This window comes from Equus asinus, chromosome 7 (genome assembly GCF_041296235.1).
Source record: "Equus asinus isolate D_3611 breed Donkey chromosome 7, EquAss-T2T_v2, whole genome shotgun sequence".
In the NCBI taxonomy this organism is placed as follows: Eukaryota; Metazoa; Chordata; class Mammalia; order Perissodactyla; family Equidae; genus Equus; species Equus asinus.
The window spans coordinates 25,591,862-25,611,544 of record NC_091796.1 but is presented as its reverse complement, the minus strand read 5'-3'; the positions used below and the strand labels follow the sequence as shown (position 1 = coordinate 25,611,544).

Here is a 19,683-nt window from a genome sequence, read left to right as displayed (position 1 = left end):
AGCATGAGGGCAGGCACTCTGCTTTCAATCTCCAGTGCCTCTAACAGTGCCTGGTGCAAAGTACATACTCAATATATATTGTTGGAGTGGAAGCAACTTAGGGGTCAACCAGCCCCCTTCTTTTCCAGATAAGGAAACTGAGAAGTGTGAAGGTAGGTTTAGAACACAGGTCTCCTGGCAGCAGCCCAGCACTCCTAATACTAGCTCCTGTGGCTTCCTGGGTAGAGTGGGCTATAGAAGAACAGAAAGCCACCACAGGCTGCCTGCCCCAACTCGCTAATTATGAACACAATAGGTTGCAGCTTATCAGCAGAGGTGAATGAATGTTCGCCCTGCTTCTGATCTGGGCCAAAAGCCAAGAAGCTGGAAAAGTGGGGTGATGATACTGACGTCAACTATAGATGGACTAGAAAGACAGAAGAGAACTGGGCTGGAGGTGGGAGAGTCAGGTGTGGTCGCTGGACTGAAGAAACCTGAACCTTCAGCTGCTCTTTAAGGTCTGCAAAGAGCTACGTGGTCTCAGCTCATAAACGGTCATCAAATGGGGAGGGACCTGAGTGAATATAGGTGGCTAGTAGACAGTGGTGAGAAGATGAAACTGGAAAGAAAAAAAAAAGATCTTTCAAATTGGCTATAGAACCAATTACTTGAAAACGTATGTAGAATCCTACCTAGTATGTGGAGGATGGACTAAGAAGTGGCTTTCTGGGATCCCTTGTAGTTCTAGCATATCATTGTTGTCAGAGTGTCTGTTTCTTCTCTCCTTGTTCCTGTCAAATCTTTACATTGAAAGGCAGCCTCTAAAGAAGCCTGTGGATGCTTATATTTCCCATTCTCATTTATTTTTTATTTTAATTTTATGTGACATCCACTGGACCCTGAGGATCATGACAGGTGTCACCTCTTCTCTCAATACTTTCATAATCAACTCCTTAGAGACCTGCTCAGAAACACAAACATCCCAGGTGATTAAGAGTAGAACAAGCTGGGCTTTCAGTCTGAAATGGACCTAAACTGGATGCCGTCTTATACTCCCTGTATCTGCAACAAGGGGAACCGGATTGTAAGAACCACACCCAAAAGTTCAGAGTTTTACCCAAAGTCTGTATGTTTAACCTAAAATAAATGGATGGGTGCAGGATATGTCTGAGTGATTAGTCCTCAGCAGAGAACCATGTCGAACGGAGAGGAATATACTGTCCAAAGAACTTAACAAAGATCCCTGGGAGCAACATAACAGATGCCAGGAGAGAATTACTCAGATCCGTGGGGGCGGGGGAGTCAGTGCTGCCAGTCTCCCTGCGGCAACACCGCACACAGGAAATTGGACTGTGAGGACAGCCTGATAACATATTACAGCTGGCAAAGACAAATACGGCAGAGACCAGTGACACTTGTCTCTTTTCACTTGCAGTGTCAAGATGGGAGCTGCCCTGTACAATCTGGTAAATGACTGAAAAGTCATGCACTGCTCAGGAAGAGAATGACTCATACAAGAGACAGAAAAGTTTGAGAAGCAAGCAGCCTGTTCTAAGGGTAAATGGTTAGCAAGCCAAAAAGCGGGCTGGTTTATGTAACAAGAAAGTGTCAGGAACTCAAAAGGAGAAGGAATCAAGGCAGGGAAACAAAAAACCTGGCAGGATGTGGAGGTAAATTTTGGTGTACGCGTGAAAATGCATGTACATGTCCAAGCTATTATCAGGAGTTATAAATATCCCAGAGTTCTTAAAATCTTCACATTTGAGGCTCTTGGGCATGGGGAAGTATGGGCAATGACCATTGGTGCTAACGCCTGCCTAACTGGTGGATCATTAGATCTGATGCTCACATGTAGGCTTAAGTCGGGTAAATTCACCTCTTCTCAGACCAACAAATACTTTTTAACAACTTTCTCACCTTAGACCAATTTAAAATATTCAAAAAGCTGATGTTTTTTACTTGGCTCCATTGCACTTTGCACATACCACCCAGCCCCATTCCTAGTCTATTACAGGGCTAGGGGCACATTATATATATATATATATATACACACGATTTGTAACAGCCCATAAAGTGGCCTAGGGGATGATGTGCAATGGCGTGCTCACCTTGTTCTCCATATATTAGCTTTGCTTCCAACTCAATAGAGAACACAGAACCAGAATATGGGCATTAAAAGCAAACTTGAATTTGAACCTTGTTTATAGTGATCAGCTGTCTGACTTTAGATTAGGTAGTTAACTTATTTGATCCCAGGTTATCTCAGCTCTGTCTCCTATGACTTTGGACCCCTAACTACGCTCAAGCTCTTCTAGGTGCTTGCGCCTTGACTTAGGCACCTAGGTCTCTAATTCATGCTAACACTCCTGCCAGATTAAATGTCCAAAGCACAGCTCTAATCATGTTGTCCCCGCTCAAAACAGTTAAGTAGCTACTCACTACTTTCTGAATCAAGTCCAAACTCCTTAGTCGAGCATTTGAAACCCCCTACCAGGCATACCCTGAATGCTAAAAACCTGAACAAGTGAGGGCCAACTGGAGTGCTGTGAAAAGAACACTGAGATTTCAGTCTAAGGATCTGGCCTGAGTCCTGGTTCTTTGTAAGTACTAACCACATTATAGAGGATACCCTCATCTTACAGATTCGCTGCAAGATTACATGAGATGAGCTCTACACTTCTTATAAGATAGTATTGTAGTCCAGCCAAATTGGACTACTTGTCCATCTCTGAAACTGCACACTTTCCCAGGACTCTTGTTTACGGTTTTCCTTCTACCTGAAATTGCCTTCAATATACACCCTTCTACTGAAGTCCTACCCATGTCCAAAGTCCACTCCATCCTGACTCGGGTATCCTTGCAGGCAATTATTTCTCCATCTTCTGAAGTCCCACATCATTTGCTTTGTACCACTGTCACATTTCACCTTATACTGATGTCAGCTCTTGCGTGGTCATTATACTTGCTGCGTGACTTTGGGTCACTTCTTTTCTCTGGGTCTCTGTCTTTTCATCTCTACGATACAGGTTGTGACTTGGACTCCCCAAGTGACCTTGTCTATCTCTGACATTCAAAGATTCTGTGACCAAAATCCTAACAGGAAGTACAGGTAGGGAAAAGCTTTCAGTTTCAAATTCTGATTATTAATGGCTTGTTTGGGGGAGAGATATTTTTAAGTATGAAATTCTAATACCCTTGAAAGACATAATCATAATCGATGGGTTGCTCCATCCATTCAGCCCAATTATAGATATGACTTAGTTGGTAACCTGGGTTAATTTGCTTTTCAATATATCCTTTTCTCCTGAGTCCAGTGAAATACCCTTTATTTAGAAAAAGAAAACCACCACCATGGAATTTGCTATCCACCCTTTATTCAGGTCCAGGCTGTCTTCAGGAAGGTATACATTACCCCAAACAGGAAAAATCTTAGGCAAGAGCCCAGGATTCTGACGTGAAGAACCCAGCCACCCCACAGCTTTCAGGCAAAACACCAACAACAAACACAGGCACACACAGCTGCTCCCCAGTTCACACTGGATCCCCATCTTTAACACCTGAGAGGCAGAACTGTTGCCAAGCCACCTCCTCCTGCAAACATTTCCCACCAAACCACTGCAGTGCTGCGAGCTCCCTGAGCAAGGTCAACAGACCTCCCCCTCCCCATCTCTGGGTGGGGCCCCTGGGGAGGATGGTGAAGCGGATGGATGTCAAGGCACCTGAAGTCACTCCACCGAAGGAGAGCCCTGTTGATCAGCCAGGGAAACACTGAGAACTCTGTTTTCAGAAATGCTGCTGAGGTGCTGTCTTGTTTGGGTTTCCTGCAGAGAATAATTTGTCACCTGTGGCCTCCCAATCAGCAGTATATACACAGAACCCTCAGAGAGACACTGCTCCAGCCATCTCTGCCTGAGAGAAGCCCCAGAGAACTCCAGAACAACCATCTTAGCTGTGACGGGCAAGGCCAGGTGCCCTATCCATGGACACAAGTGGCACCACCATCCTCACACCTGGCATGCTATGTTCTAACAGCCACAGCCAGTCTACACGTTACTCATTGAACTAAGAGCTCACGGAGGGCAGGCACTCACTTTAACCTTGAATCCCCAGGGCTCCTGGCACCAAAGCCTCTCCATCCCTTCCCACTCCCCCACCCACACCTTCTCCGTGTAAGTGGCACCAGCCTCCACTCACCAACTCCAGCCAGAAACCTAGGAGGCACTGTGGATTCTTTCCTTTCCCTCAAGCTCCACATCAGGATGTCCTATTCAATTCATCTCCCAGTATAGTCTGTTCTCTTCTCTGTACCCCAGAGTTCCAGCCATCAACATCATTCTAACCCTCGCATTCTTCCTCCTATAATACATCCTCCTTATATGACCTTCCATACATAAATATCGGGTCATACCTCTCCCCTGCTTTAAGCCTTTCGATGGCATCCCTCTGCCCTCAAAGACCCAATCTCTGCTGTGTTCAAGGCCCTGTGTGAGCCAGCACCTCTCTTTCCTGCTTTATCAAGTGTCACTCTTTTCTTTGTTCACTGTGTTCAAGTCACACAGGGATTCTTTCTTTATTCCTTCCTACTTTATAGGTGCCTGCAGCTATTTTAGCTCAAACCGATTTTCCCTTCTTTGATCTCACAACTCTTAATGCCTGGTACTCAATCATCTTCTGCCTTATGGCAGCTCAGGTATTACTGCTTTTCAGTCTAATTAATTAACCGCCTATTTACATCACGCTCGAATAATGTACAAAACTCTTAGAAATGAAGTTCGGAAAGGCCAAGCAATGTGCCTAGAGTACTCAGCTAGTTAGACAACAAGCCCGAACTTGAACACAGCCTTCCATCTCCCTGCACAGGCTCCCTCTGGGTTGTGCTGTGACATCTCTGTATTATGATTTCACCTTCTGGTATAACACAGCATCCTTAACGAACACTCCCTAACAAATCCAGCCTCAGTATAAGAGATTAGGTATGAATCAGGTGTCCTCAGCACCGGGTGGCTTAATATCACCTCTTCAGCTGAAACATCAGCTTCAGAAGCCCTTTCTTGACTGCCCTAACTTCAGAGCATTCACTATACAATTTACTAATATTTTGTTTACTTAGTCTACCTTATACTCTCGTCTCTCCCGCTAGAACATAAGTCCCATGATGGCCAATCTCAGATGGAGGGACTTGGATGGGCAGGCCAGCACTTGGATTGTGTCAAGAAGAGAGCCCTGGGGGCCGGCCCTGTGGCCGAGTGGTTAAGTTCGCATGCTCCGCTTCAGGGGGCCAGGATTTCACTGGTTCGGATCCTGGGTGCGGACATGGCACCGCTAAAAGGCCACGCTGAGGTGGCATCCCACATGCTACAACTAGAAGGACCCACAACTAAAATATACAACTATGTACTGGGGGGACTTGGGGAGAAAAAGCAGGAAAAAAAAAAAAGAAGATTGGCAACAGTTGTTAGGTCAGGTGCCAAGCTTTAAAAAAAAAAAAAGAAAGAAAGAAAGAAAGAAGAGAGCCCTAGCAAGGGCTATTATGTATAGTGGTCCATACAGGCCACACCCAGGGTCTGGTGCCCCCAAGATTTGTGCAAAACTGAACTTGGTGGTCCCTGCCCTGTGCTCAGTCTCCCACACTTGCCATGGGAAAGGGAGTGTGGGGGCCTGAGCCTCAGGCAGTTACAGCTCTATTTCCCTGAACTGGTCACTCCCTGAGAGAGGAAGATGAAGTGGGATCAACATGTGCTAAAGCCCCTGACACACAGCACAGCTGTGAAACAGGAGGGAGAGGAAGCATGGCTAAGGCACAGCAGGAAGGACGCCCCGTATCTGAACACATCATTAAGCCCCTCCATCCTTTCCTTCTCTAGCAACTGATCATCTGAAAATCTGGGTGTGTCTGTAGAACATATTCTGTTCGCTAATGGGATAATCAATGTACTGTGTCTTGCCTATGTCTGTCTAGTCTTTAATTCTGTTTTCAACACCGTCATCACCATACAAGTCATCTACTATAGTTTGAAAAAAAGACTACGCTAGAGAACGGGGATACAAAGAATTTTTAATTATGAATTTCTGTTCAACAAAGATATTTGTGTATCGTGGAAAGAGTTAATAGTTGGGAGACAGGCTAGGAAAATATAATTAAAACGAATCTTAGAAGTCATGCTGACTAAAAAAATGACAATACTATATATGGTAAGATACTATCTTTAGAAACTCAAATAAGCAGAAAGAAACAACACAATGCTTAGGGATACAAACACACAACTATATAAAAACAAAATGATATCAAAATCCTGTTAGAGTGGGGAAGGTAGGTAAAGTAAAGTGGAGGGCAGAATCAGATTTGGGAAACGGAACTGGGTTCTGTGGGGAGGTGAGGGTAAGGTTCCGGGATGGAGGGTAAGTTAGGCGGGAGGGATACAGAAAATGATGGCAGGCAGATTGGGCTCGAAACAGAGCCACAAAATTACAATGAGTCTCAAATTAAAGGCTTCCTCCCAGGGTGGGAGCACTAGACAGAACATTCTGCAGTGAGAAGGGGCTGGGACAGAAAGTTCCAAGAAGAGACCCTGTGAAGGCTTCCAACAAGAAAGCAGCCCTCAAAGTGGGAAGGAAGAAATACATCCTGGGCACCTGGAGGGAGGGCGCCTGTGGGAGAGCCCTGGTTCCAGCAGTAAGGGAGGCAGATGAACACCCCCGAGCACCTCACCATCAGGCAGCGATGTCCTACATTGCCACACCTTCCCCTCCACCAGGTAGGGTTGTGTGCTCAGGTACAGCCCAGAACTCAGGACAAGCCATTCAGGAAGGCTGTCATAAATATTCATTGGAAACTGCTTAATTGATATTTAGCAGTCAGAATCCTAAGTATCCACTTGGTAAGATGAAATTGAGCCTTCTGTCAAGGTAGGAGATAAGTACTTAGCGCGCTTAATATCCAGGGATCATTTTCCCACTTCAGTTTCACAGCGGCCCTGGGAGTGCTAAGTTCTATTTATAAAACTCCATGGTGTAGTGTGTTACAGGTACAGAAAATGAATCTGTCCCTTCCACTTACTTGCTGTTCCTGAGAGAGGCTGTCTCCTCTCAGATGTGACAACATCACAGAAAGAACTAAACCCACCCCTCACTGGTAGACAAGCAGGGGCAGAGCAAGATGGACCACTGGTTAGAAGGCTCCTTGTTGTGAATGAGAACATGCCGGCTTCTCTGCTTTTAGAACAAGGGGCTGGAAGATGATCCCCAGACCACCTGTTACTCCGGTATTCTGTGATTCCAGATCCAAGTTATAACTGAGCTGTCTGATACATTCTACATCAACTACCTGTTACCTGCCAATGTCAAAGTTACTGCTAATGTCAAAAACACTTTGGAACTCAGAGACCTGTGGACTTGGGTGACGGTGAGCAACAGAGGCAAAGTTTTCTGTGATTTTATACTTTCTAGACTTGTTTTGGTCAATGTTGTCATTAGCTTGGGGGAACTATGATATACACATATAATATTTAAACCCTAGAGTACCAAAATAACATCACTTTCCGAACTTGATTTCATTTGGACTTGAAAACTATTCTGCAGTGAAGGAAGATGTTCTAGCCAATTCAGGTAAAATGGCTTTTCATTGGTTAGTCCAGCTGGTATCTGAAGCCAGGTGCATCGGAGTACCTCAGTCTAAAGTCCATTTTCTTTCTCCACACTGCACTCTCTGCCAAGTTACCAGCAAGATACAAGGTCTTTTACTATTTCTTTTATAGATATTGCTTTATCCATTCATCTTTTAAATTTAGGGCATCCCTGAAGGCCATTTCAGCATCTCCTCTCACTTCTCCAGGTTGCTTCTAAGGAGATGTCACCTTCCCTTGTGACTATGACTGCCATCCAAAAATTGTTCACACTCAGATATATCTCCCCAACCCAGATCTCACCCGAGAGCAAAACACATGCACAACTACCCACTGGACAACTACACTTGGAGGCTGCACAGGCCCCCCAAAGCCTCCATGTCCAGAATGGAGCTTTCCAGCTCCCCACCAATCTGCTCCTCATCCTGCCTCCCCGAGCAGATGGCTTGGCGCCCCACACAGCAATGAGAGGGGAACTCGAGAAGAGCCGTTGACTCCTTTCTCTCCCTTACTGCATCAGGCAAAGCTGACTGTACTGCCTGGATTCTTTAATCCATCCCCCAAGTCTTCCCCCTATCTTCTCTTTCCTGGATCCTACCATGGCAGCATAACTGGTCTTCTTGTACCTATTTTATCCCCTACTCAATCCATTCTTCTCACTGCTGCTGGAAAGATATTTCCAAAACGTTCATCTGAATGTATCTAGGCCCTTGCATGAGACACCGTGGCCTGTGACAAGCAGTCAACGTCTTCTGCATTCCATGCCTTCACGATCTATTCCCAGAGACCATTCCAGGCAGAGGTGTCAGACTGTGCAAAGAGTGGGAAAGCCCAGGAGTGTTGAGGGAAGAGGGTGACAGGGCACTCAGATCCCAATGGGCAAGTCACTGCAACACTTTGACTGCAAAGAACTATCATTAGTTCACCGACCCTGGTTGTTCATCAGAAACACCTTTGAGCTTATGAAACTACTTCTGCTGGATCCCACACCAACCAAACGGATCACAGTCTCTGGGGGTTGGGCCGAGATGTTTGTTTTACTCCACAAGTGATTCTAATGTTCTGCTACAACATGAGCTCTGCTAGGTGTAAGAACCAACCACCACAGACTCAAAAGCTTAATTAAATGGGTCACTATATAAATACAGTCAGGTACTTGCAGTGATTCAAATATCTTGTAACTTACACATGGTCAATACTAGCCTAATACAATGTAAAATTGAACTTAAAGATTAGCTTTAAGAGGCTAAACAGTCCTTAATTTGTGAATTTATTAACCACTATTCCTGGCTGCAGACAATAGGAGCCTTTATACTTAATTCTGAGCTCCAGCTAACAGCTGACGATAAATCACCTAGAAATCAAAGTAGAGTTTCCTCGCTAATTGGATCTACACTGTTGATATCCACACAGTTGAAATAACAGTACAGACTGGTCTGTGTTGGATGTTAGAAGCACACAGATGCACACGCACTAAAACGAGCATGCAACTGCCTGCTAATGCCTATAGTTGGGGAAAATAACACTTTCACACCATCTCCTACTTTCAGGGTACCTAACCTGGGGCCTGAATAGAATTCAGGGGGATCCATTAACTTAGATGGAATAAAAAGCATATCTTGGGGGCTGGCCCCATGGCCAAGCGGTTAAGTTTTTGTGCTCCACTTTGGTGGCCTGGGGTTTGCCTGTTGGGATCCTGGGCATGGACCTACACACTGCTCTCAAGCCATGCTGTGGTGGTATCCCACACAGAAGAACCAGAATGGTGTACAACTAAGATATACAACTATGTATTGGGGCTTTGGGGAAGGGATAAAAAAAAAAAAAGGAAGATTGGCAGCAGATGTTAGCTCAGGGCAACTCTTCCTCAGCAAAAAAAAAAAAAAAAAAAAGCCAGCACATCTTTAGTTTTACTAAATTCTAACATCTTTAACATTTCCTTCAGTTAAGAACATAGACAAAAAAGAGAGAATTAACAGAACCTGTGAACTTGACCTCATAATATTACAGTTGCTGCAGATATCATTAAATATTTACATTCTTCACTACTTCAAAATGATGGTTATTAGATCTGCCACTAATGTATTAATAAACAATTCCTTATATTTACTTTGTCATGAATTCCTAAAATATTTTGGTAATTTCAATATAATCAGTCCTTTTAATTGTACATATTATATTTGACACATTTAAATATGTTAAATGGAACAAAAAAGGTTAAGAACCCCCGATCCTCTTTTCAAACATTTTTTCCCTTTGCCTGATTGCAAAACCATGCCTCTTAACACAGCATTAACAACAACTTTTAAGGAAGCCATTCTTGCATTGCATCAGACCTTCTGTGTTTTCCAAGGGCCAATCAGAAACACCATAAAGTTTGTTGGTGGAGATGGGGGTTCAGATCTCAGAGCCCCTTAGGATATGGGGCAAAGTTCTCTCCACTGGAAAACATTATAGCTTAGGCCATAAAATTGGTTTATAAACTTTCAGGTCTTGAAATTGAAGCAAAACAGGAGGCTAAATGACTCTCTCATACTATTTGCATCTTATTGTCCTTAGTAGTCCAATATTGTCCCCTGCAGTGCAATGATTTTCAGGGGTACTTTCTAACAAGTTCCTAGGTGATGCTGATGTTACTAGTGTGAGCACCCTGAGAATAACCATCCCTTTGCTGGTTTGAAATTTCATGATTCTCCTCTGCGGTCATGAGTCATATAAGAGGAGGGCCTGAAGCTGAATCTGCCTCAGTTATTTTGGGGTGCCTTCTTGAGGGCAAGGGGCTGGCTCAAGAGACACAGTGTTCGTGGACCCATCCCCCCTCCTCCGGCTGCCACGAGGCTCTCACACACCTCCATCCAGAGAGACCCCGACTGGGTTCAGCTTTCTCTGTACCCTTCCCTTTCCTCAACGCCAGCAACGCCAGCTTCCTGGCCCAGAAATTGTTCAACCTTTTGAGTATGAGACACGCAGGACTGGGTGGGGGTAGGAAAGGAGGACAGATGCTCAGCACTGGGTGATGTCGGGAACTTAAGGCCCTGCGGCTTACTGTGGACAAACCATTAGAGTCTGGTGCCCAGCAGGCACTCAGTATTTCATGATGAATGAATAGATACTGCAGGTTAAAAAAGAGAACTCAAAAGACAGTTTGGCTATGGAAAGATACTACTAATTGCAGTCATTCATGTCAGCTATATAATATTTATGACTAAATTATCATGTAGCATAATGATTATGAATATCATTAAACATGTTAGACTAATTCTGCTGTAGACTTTATTCGATTACAAAAATAAATGCTGAATCTTCATAGTGCTCTGCCTATATAGCTTAAAAATTAGACTACTACTGCCAGGCACAAAACCACAGACCTGAAGTTCAAGGAAGCTAACTGCCTTAGGAATCTCACTTAGGATCCAATATTCTAGCTGGCACACTAAACAATGCACTGGAGCCTAAGCATCAGTTGAGTAGACTTGCAAAGCTTTTAAGAAAAAGATACGATAAGGGAACCAGGGAAACTCAGGGCAAAGCCAATACCGGCAACTTAATTTCTCTGTCCTTCCATAAGAATAAGAAAGCTGACTGTTCCCAGATGAAGAGAGTGGGAACTAAGATTCCAAGAGACATTGAAGAGGGGATATTTGATATGGGGTAGATGACTCATGCCTTTCTCCATGGCAGAAGTCAGTGGTGGGGGGAGGGGGTCAGTGGCACAATAGGGAAACTGGCAGAAGTTCTAGGGTCAATATCCATGTTCTGCTAACAGATCTGCAGGGTGAGAACTTTTCCACTTTTCTCCCTTCATTGGGGACTCTAGATAGGTGAGAGTGTCTGTTTAGGATTCTTAGAGAAGAATACGGAATCGGAGAATCAAGGGTACCATTTGCTCTTCTATGTAGCTTTCTTTGACATACAGCATGGAGTACAGTTTCATAAGACAAAGTAGCCAAGACCTCGAGCATGGAACACATTAGTTACCCATTTCCATCATGAACTCTGGATTACAGAAGGGCTAACTTTTACTTCTTGAGTTTTCTGTCCATTCCTCCTCAACATCCTCTTTCCTAAGTGTCAACACACCCTCATATACCTTCCGCTTCCAGCTTTTAATCACTTCACCGGCATTGCCCAAAGAGAGGGAACAGAGGTAGAGGGTGAGAGAATATGGCACAGTGAAGGGCCTCACTTGGCCAGATCAAAGGTCTTCCTTGGCTGCCTCCATTCCAGGTAGCACAGGGAGCTGCCACTGAGCCAGGTTGGAGGTGAATTCCCACTGTTCTCTGCACTGTCCAGCCTCACCAGGGACCCTGTGTCCAGTGGACCACACTGAGACAGCCTCTGACATACAGGATTGTGAGGAGGGGGAGATTAGGAAACCAGGGATTGCAATGTAAAGCGGCAAAGATCTGAGAAATCCTGGGGGGAAGGGAGGGCAGCAGAGAAATCAGCCTGACCCTGAGAGCTTCACCCCCAGCGGGGGCAGAACCAGTACTAATGACTACAAGTCATAAGGAAGCTGCTCTTAGATCTAAGTCATATAAAAACTTAGCAGTTCCAGTCAAATGAGACTATTCTCCCTCTCTCACATTTAGCCACACCTTCTTACATCTTTCTTCCTGTATTTTTCTTTACGTCTAACTCTCTATCTCCTTCCCTGTTTCCTATGCAACTCCCATCTTATTCCTCCAGGCCCAATTCAAAGGCCATCTTCTAGGAAACATGCCCTGAAAATACAGCCAGAAGTAGGTGCTGCTACCTCCCCCCCCCAACACCCCCCCGTGGAGGAAACTGTGTGTAAAGAGTTGAATGCTTTGTTGAAAGCCACTTTGTAAGTTGCAGAGCCCCAACTGGACATCCAGTCCAGCATTCTTCCCTTCCCCCATGCAAGGGCCCTTCAAACACATCATGCATTCAACCACACGAGAGCCTGCTTCGTAAAACAATCTGCTTCAGACCAAATGTGTTTAAGCAAAGACAGAACCAACCTCATGGCTTAGTCAATAATTCATATAGCTGTTAGGCTCAGAGCAAATAGACAATGAATGGCGGCTCTAGTTGTTTATCAACAGCACTCTTTTATCCATGGATCTCTTTTGGTACAATGTCCCAGATGTGGATCCTGGGATACAAATGAATTATACCCATAGGGTCTGTAAACACATCTGAGTCCTCAAAAGACAGACTCACTTTAATGGTCTGGAAAAGACCTAATAATGGAAAGCAAGTCAATCATTCATTAGGCTGTCAGGAAAACTTGCCTACTCTCAGAAACATCTCTAAGAAAACTAAAATTGAGGAGAGCTAACTCCCTTCTTTCAGCCCACATAGGCTTCTGAAACAGTCTTACATTTGTCTCTCCTGGGAAATCCTACCTAAAGGTCTAAATGCGCCTGCCCCACACCTCACGGTACTCCTCAGGCCTCTGAGGTCAGCCAAGACATCTTCCCTACCTGCACCCACATCTTGAGATTTTGAGATGGCAAATGAAACCATTTCAATAGATGAAAAGATAACACTTACATCACGCCCTGAACTTCTGCAATAGCAGCCTCAGGCCAAAAATAGATTGTCTTCTTGGGAAGATCACAAGATCCTCCAATTACTTGGGCTGGATGAGAGAGTAACCAAGATCCTGTTCTAACAGAGTTCCTATTGATTACTCAGCTCCCTGCGCTCTCTCAAGTGCCTTTTTATACAGCAGACACAAGCGGCCGAGAGTTAGCAGTAAAATAGGAGACCTACATCAGGGATAACCAAAATTCACAATAGTCAATATTAATTCTACCCTACTGTTTAGATCACATCTAAAATTTCAGTTTACGCTTCTGCTGACAATGGGAGGCAGATCACATAACACTCCTTCACCCACTTTACAGGCACAATAACCCGTACAAAGTATAGTGATTTATCCAAAGTCAGAGTTTCCTTGGAGAGTCCCATGTTGCTCCCTCCCCCTCCACTACCAAGCCCAGCAGTGGGTGTGGCACTGAGTACTTTCCTCCAGTTACAGCCGGAGGTCCCCCGGGGCATGGGTGGTGGATTAACATGGGCAAGAATCCGAGAATTAGAGTTCTACTTCAGAGGCAGGAATCTTTAAGCCCTACTTGAGTGCCTACAAACCTCTCCACATCAAGAAGGGGAGGAGGACATGATGAAGGGGGAATCAATTGTCTGCCAGTCATTTGACAGTTCTGACTGCACACCTACATAGGGTAAAATCTTGAGCTTTCTAAGGAAGCATACCCTGGCTGAGTATCTGCATGCTCTTGGGGGCTAAGTAATGTAATCAAAGCATTCCTCAAATTTCTTGCTGTTTATTTTGTTTTAATTGGAAAAAACACACACACACCCCATTCTAGGCTTTCCTTTAATAATCTTAAATGCTGCAATATGGCTATTTTTAATAATAGTTGTGAGAAGTCCCTCATCAGTTGCAAAACCCAAAATGGTTAAGTATTTTTTAGTGTAATTTTTAGTGTCATTTATCAAGAACTACAGAAGTTTTAAATTTTAAGAAGTATCTACTGCAGCAGCAGGTGTGCTGGGGGTAAAGAAAGCCCGGCTTCCTGAGCATTATCAATGGTCTTCTTTGAGGATACCTAAAGTCACACCATGTTATCTCATCCACTAGGGCCCTCCACATAGCTCACAAGGCTCCCTCTGTCTGTACCGCTGACAGGAGCAAGCACGTCCTTCAGGAGTTCCCTCAGTGCCACCTGCTGAAGGAAACTGCTCCTGTTGTAAGTAGCACCTTTTCCTTCTACATGCTCTGTGATTGTGCTCCATCTTACATTTGTCAAACGCTGATCTGGAACACGTGAATATTCTTGCTGATACCACGGTGACCTTCAGTCTTGGTCTCCTGGAAGTACAGGCTCCAAGACTGGAAAGCTTACCAGGTCAACCTGCTCAGCAACCACAACTTGGTGGCACATTTTGCTGAGCCACGTTCTGGTTTCTTGACTGGTAGAGAAGGGACATAGGGAAAGGGCTAAAGATGGGATGCGTTAGGCAGCGGGCAAGGCTTTCCAAGACCAGAGGGCTGTGCAACCTTGGCCTTGAGATGGGCCCTGCTGCCCAGCTGCTGAAATGCTTTTTCTTTAATCCCATTCTCTTTTTGCTTCATTTCCATGCTTTGCCTGACTCTCAATTCCACCAGGACAAAGATTACCCCAGGGTCTAGTCCTATATGAACCTAAAACTTAAATATCTTCTTTTTAAATTGTCATTTTATATTTAATGAAGTTTAAATTTAAAAGGCTGGCTTATGATTTGGAGAAACACTTTCTCTTAAATAATAAGGTAGATTTATATGCATATTGGTTAGAACATGTGGTACTGAATTCTTCTCAAGGTAGTGCATATCTACAGATAGACAAACAAATCCTTTAGAATGGGCATCTTTACAACACTATATTATTTACACCTGCCTCCCTGCCCTCTTCCCACCTGTCTCAAGCTTACTTTATCAAGTCTAGGCTCAAATGATAGCATCCAAGAAAAGTAGTTCCTGTCCACCTTCTCTAAAATAGCATCACTAAATCTGCTACTATCTATCTCTTTTATTATTGGGGGGGGGACAGTTTTATTGAGATATAATTCAAATACCATGCGATTCACTCAAAGTGTGCACTCAATGATTTTTAGTATGTTAACAGAGTTGTGCAACCATTGCCAAAATCAATTTTAGAACATTTTCGTCACTCCAAAAAGAAGCTCCATGCCCATTATTATTAACTTCCCATTAGTCCCACTAACCCTAGGCATTCACTACTCTACTTTGTCTCTATAGATTTCCCTAATCTTAACTTTCATATGAATGGAATCATATATTATATGACCTTCGGAGTGGCTTCTTTCATTTAGTATAATATTTCCAAGGTTTAAGTATGTTGTAGCACGTTTCAATACTTCATTCCTTTTTATGGCTGAACAATATAATATTCCACTATATGGATATGCCTCCATTGTTTATCCATTTTTCAGTTGATGGACATTTAGGTTGTTGCCACTTTTTGGCCATTATGAGTAAATATAAATATTCATGTACAAGGTTTTGTGTGGACATGTTTTAATTTTTCTTGGATTATAATAGTAACTTGGTGAGTTTTCTTGAAGGATAGGCACTGAAAATCCCTTTTACTTTGAGTCTATCAAAATCTACAAGTTATGTCAAAAGATGAGACACAGCAAACTATTCAAGAACAATTCCAGTCACTTTATTCCCCAATAAGTTATGTTTGGTGATTTTTTAAGCAGCCAAGATGGAACAGAAATCCCTTAATTCTATGGTGTTTTATCTGACAAATGGAACAGTTCTTTCCCTTCAAACGTTTATCAAATAAAACATTAAAAAAAAAAAAAACTGTGATACCTTTTGCCAATAGACTGATTCGACTTTCCTGACTCCTAGAAATGCCAGGTAACATTAAATTTTAGTTAATTCCCTATAGAAATTTTGGAAAATTCAAGCATCCGTTACTAGAGAATCTGATTTGGGGAATTCAACGATTATTTAGGCAGTTCTTTTGTTTCTGTTTCTTGCATCTGACTTCAAATATGAGGGCCAAATGGGCCACTTTAAGAATGCGTTTTTTTCCTCAGTCACTCATATCCTTTTGCTTAATGACACACATACCCTTTTTAGTCTACTTTCCTTGTGCTGTGAAGAATTTAGCATTAGCATGTACTATATTTTCTGCATATTCTCTGCTTCCTTTAAAAGACATGTTGATTGAAAACTTATATCTACACAAAAACCTGCACACAAATGTTTATGACAGCTTTATTCATAATTGACAGAACTTGAAGCAACCAAGATGTCCTTCAGTAGGTGAATGGATAAATAAACTGTGGTACCTCCAGACAAGGGAATATTATTCAGTGCTAAAAAGAAATGAGCTATCAAGCCATGAAAAGCCATAGAGCAACCTTAAATGCACATTACTAAGTAAAAGAAGCCAATCTGAAAAGGCTACACACTATATGATTCCAATTATATGACATTCTGGACAAGGTAAAACTATGGAGACAATAAAAAACCAGTAGTTGACAGGGGTTGTGGGGGATAAATAGGTGGAGCACAGAGGACTTTTAGGGCAGTGAAAATACTCTGTATGATACCATAATGATGGATACATGTCATTATACGTTTGTCCAAAACCACAGAATGTACAAGACCAAGAGTGAAACCTAAGGTAACTATGGACTTTAGGTGGTTATGACGTGTCAGTGTAGGTTCATTAGTTATAACAAATGGACCACTCTGGTGGGGGATGTGGATAATGAGGGAGGCTATGCATATGTGGGGGCAGAGGAGATATGGAAATTCTCTGTACCTTCCCTTCCCTTCAATCTGGTTGTGAACCTAAAATTGTTCTAAAACAAGTCTTAATAATAATAATAATAATAAAAGACATGTTAAGACCTTAATTTCTTAGATTTTTCCTTCCTTGTATACTATAGAAGCCATAGTAGAAATGTCTAAAGGACCATTTAAAATCTTTAAAATATAAATGTGAAGATACTATTTAAATTGGATTTATATAGTCAATCATGGAATGCTTTACAAAAATGGTAATATTAACTAACATGTAGCACCTTCCATGTGTCAGGCATTTTCCATGTGTCCAACAATTGATCCTCAGAACACTCCTAGGAATAGGACCTTATTCTTATTATTCCCACATTACAGATAAGGAAACTGGGACACACAAAGCTTATATGACTTGCCTAAAGTCACCCCACTAGTAAGCAGCAGCATGAGACAGACTCTGGCAGTGCCAGCATCCACACTCTTAATCATCACACCAGACGGATGCTTCTGAGATGAGGGAGCTGTCGTTGGTTTTCCCCAGCATCACAGCACAATTGTCTTCAAGTGTAAACATTTCAACTAGCACTGTCGGGCTCATAAATGGTGGCTTTAGTAAGCAATTCTAAAGAATCACAAGGAAAGAGGGAGGGAGGGAGAGAAGTAGACAGACAGATATCCCAGACTAACCACAGAAGTAGCAGCACAATTTTTTCGACTAGCTCAGGTGAAGATCTATCCCCCAGCTTGCACTATTGTACTTTTCCTGTCTAGAAGAATAATGTGAAACCCTGTTACACTCCACACAGACAAAATAGACCCCCTATAAAACCTGACTGACATTTGAAAAAGGAAAGTTCATAAACGTTCTTTTAAAATATACTATTATCAAGTAGTTAGTGGAGGAACTCTAACCTATTACACAAACTTATAGAAGTCACAGTTCTTACTATTTTAACTTTTAAAAGATGAGCTAAGGGTGGTTATTAAACGACAAATGAGAGGGCACCAGCTGCCCAGGGCTCAAGTCCACCTCTGTTGCCTTCCTGCTTTCTTTCCAGATCGTTAGAGGACCCAACCACACCTGCCCTTCTCATGCTGGCCCCTCTATGTTGTTCTGGAAAACACTATCCTCTGTCCTGGATTTATCCCTCTCTTCACAACTCACTTGTTTCTGTGGTGTCATCTCTTAAAGGCCAGTAGTCAACAAGGCATTTCTTTGAAAATCTGTCTCAACAACTATTTCACGATAATGGCTCAATCTGATGCCCATCTTGGCCAAGGCACGAGGAGGTCTGGGCCTGAGGCCTTCCTCACTTTACGTCAAGACACAGGCACTGAGCAGAACTGGGGGTCTGATCACACCCAGGGAGCTTGCCTTTCCATAGAAGGTTAAAAGGAGCACTGGACTGGGAGTCTGGTACCCTGGGGGCCTGAGCACAAATCCAGTGCACAGCCTACCAAGCCAAGCCCCCTTTCCTCCTTGGCACGCGACTTCACATTTTCTGTAAAATAAATGAGTTGGAGCAAAAAATATATCTAAGAATCCTGCAGCTGTCAAGGTCTGATTCTATCCCACTTTCTCTTGCGTGGTCTCTCCATCCCACCTGTGACAAGAACAAGGGAACCTGAGTGAGACAGTCTGTGGCCACTGACCAGGGCAGAGGGGACAGGTCCACAAGGGGATCACACTGATTGACTGTCTTCAACACCACACTACAGCTCTCCAAGCTTGCTTGCCACAGCCTCCTTAGAAAAACACTGTAGCGCGCACCACCCCTCCCCCGAGGCACCTGTCCTGAGAGACACAGTCATTGCATCCGGCCACCCACCTGGCTTTGCAGTGACTGCGTGTTAGCTCACAGCACACTTTGCAGGTTCAGGTTCAGACTCTCTTCCCCCAAATACATGTGACCTATTCCTATCCCAAGGATTTGCCAGGGGACATCGACAATGAGACATTATAAAGCCCAAGCATTTTTCATCCAACACGGCAGCTTCTATCATGTGCTAAGAAGACAGGGATCTTAACAATGGAAGGACAAGGCCCGGAACAGTTCCTCAACTTCCTGCCACCACATCTACCAATCTTCCCGCATCAGCAGCACCTGGCTTTTCTCCCCACTTCTCTAATAACAGGAGAACTCTGCCTTCTTAGAGAGGTAAATTTCATCATCTGAGCTCTGGACCCCACCCCCACATCGGGCACTCCACTCTGTCAGTTATCCTCTGTCTCCATCCTCTGTGGCTTCAACCTTTCCCTCCCAACTAGCTCCTTTCCATCAGCATTTTCACATTCTGAAATCATTTACCTTAAAGCAAACACACACTCCCTCTTCTCCAGCAGCATGGAGGATGGACTCGGGAGTTAGAAGAAGAAACAAAGGCAAGACGGAGGCCTATTCAGTGGCTGCAGGAGTGACCCAAATGGAGTATGAGGCTCTGAACTCAAGCAGTGGTGGTAGAAATCAGAGGCAATAGACCCAAGTCGCATTTTAAAGGTGTGACATGACATTTTCCCTCTCAGATAGTATGCATATTTTAATAGTTTTTGACTCATAGCTGGGAAGACAGGTAACACTTCAAATAAAGTGATAGGCCAGAGAGATGGATATTTTTAGGCAAGAGAATCTTTGGACAGCCATCTAATTAATATTACATAGTTACTTGTCTAATCTGAAAATTTAAAGGGCTGCTGTGATCTCCAGGGCAGAAACTTTCATACCCAGGACATTCCTGTATCACATTTTATGCTCACCCAGAGTCGTC

At 43.6% G+C, this 19,683-nt stretch overlaps 1 protein-coding gene across 1 annotated transcript in view; it reads right to left on the bottom strand.

The window, feature by feature from the left end:
- MYO5B (myosin VB) overlaps nt 1-19,683 on the bottom strand; it is a 347,774-nt gene that overhangs the window by 157,244 nt on the left and 170,847 nt on the right. The gene's annotated exons all lie outside the window — the stretch shown is intronic.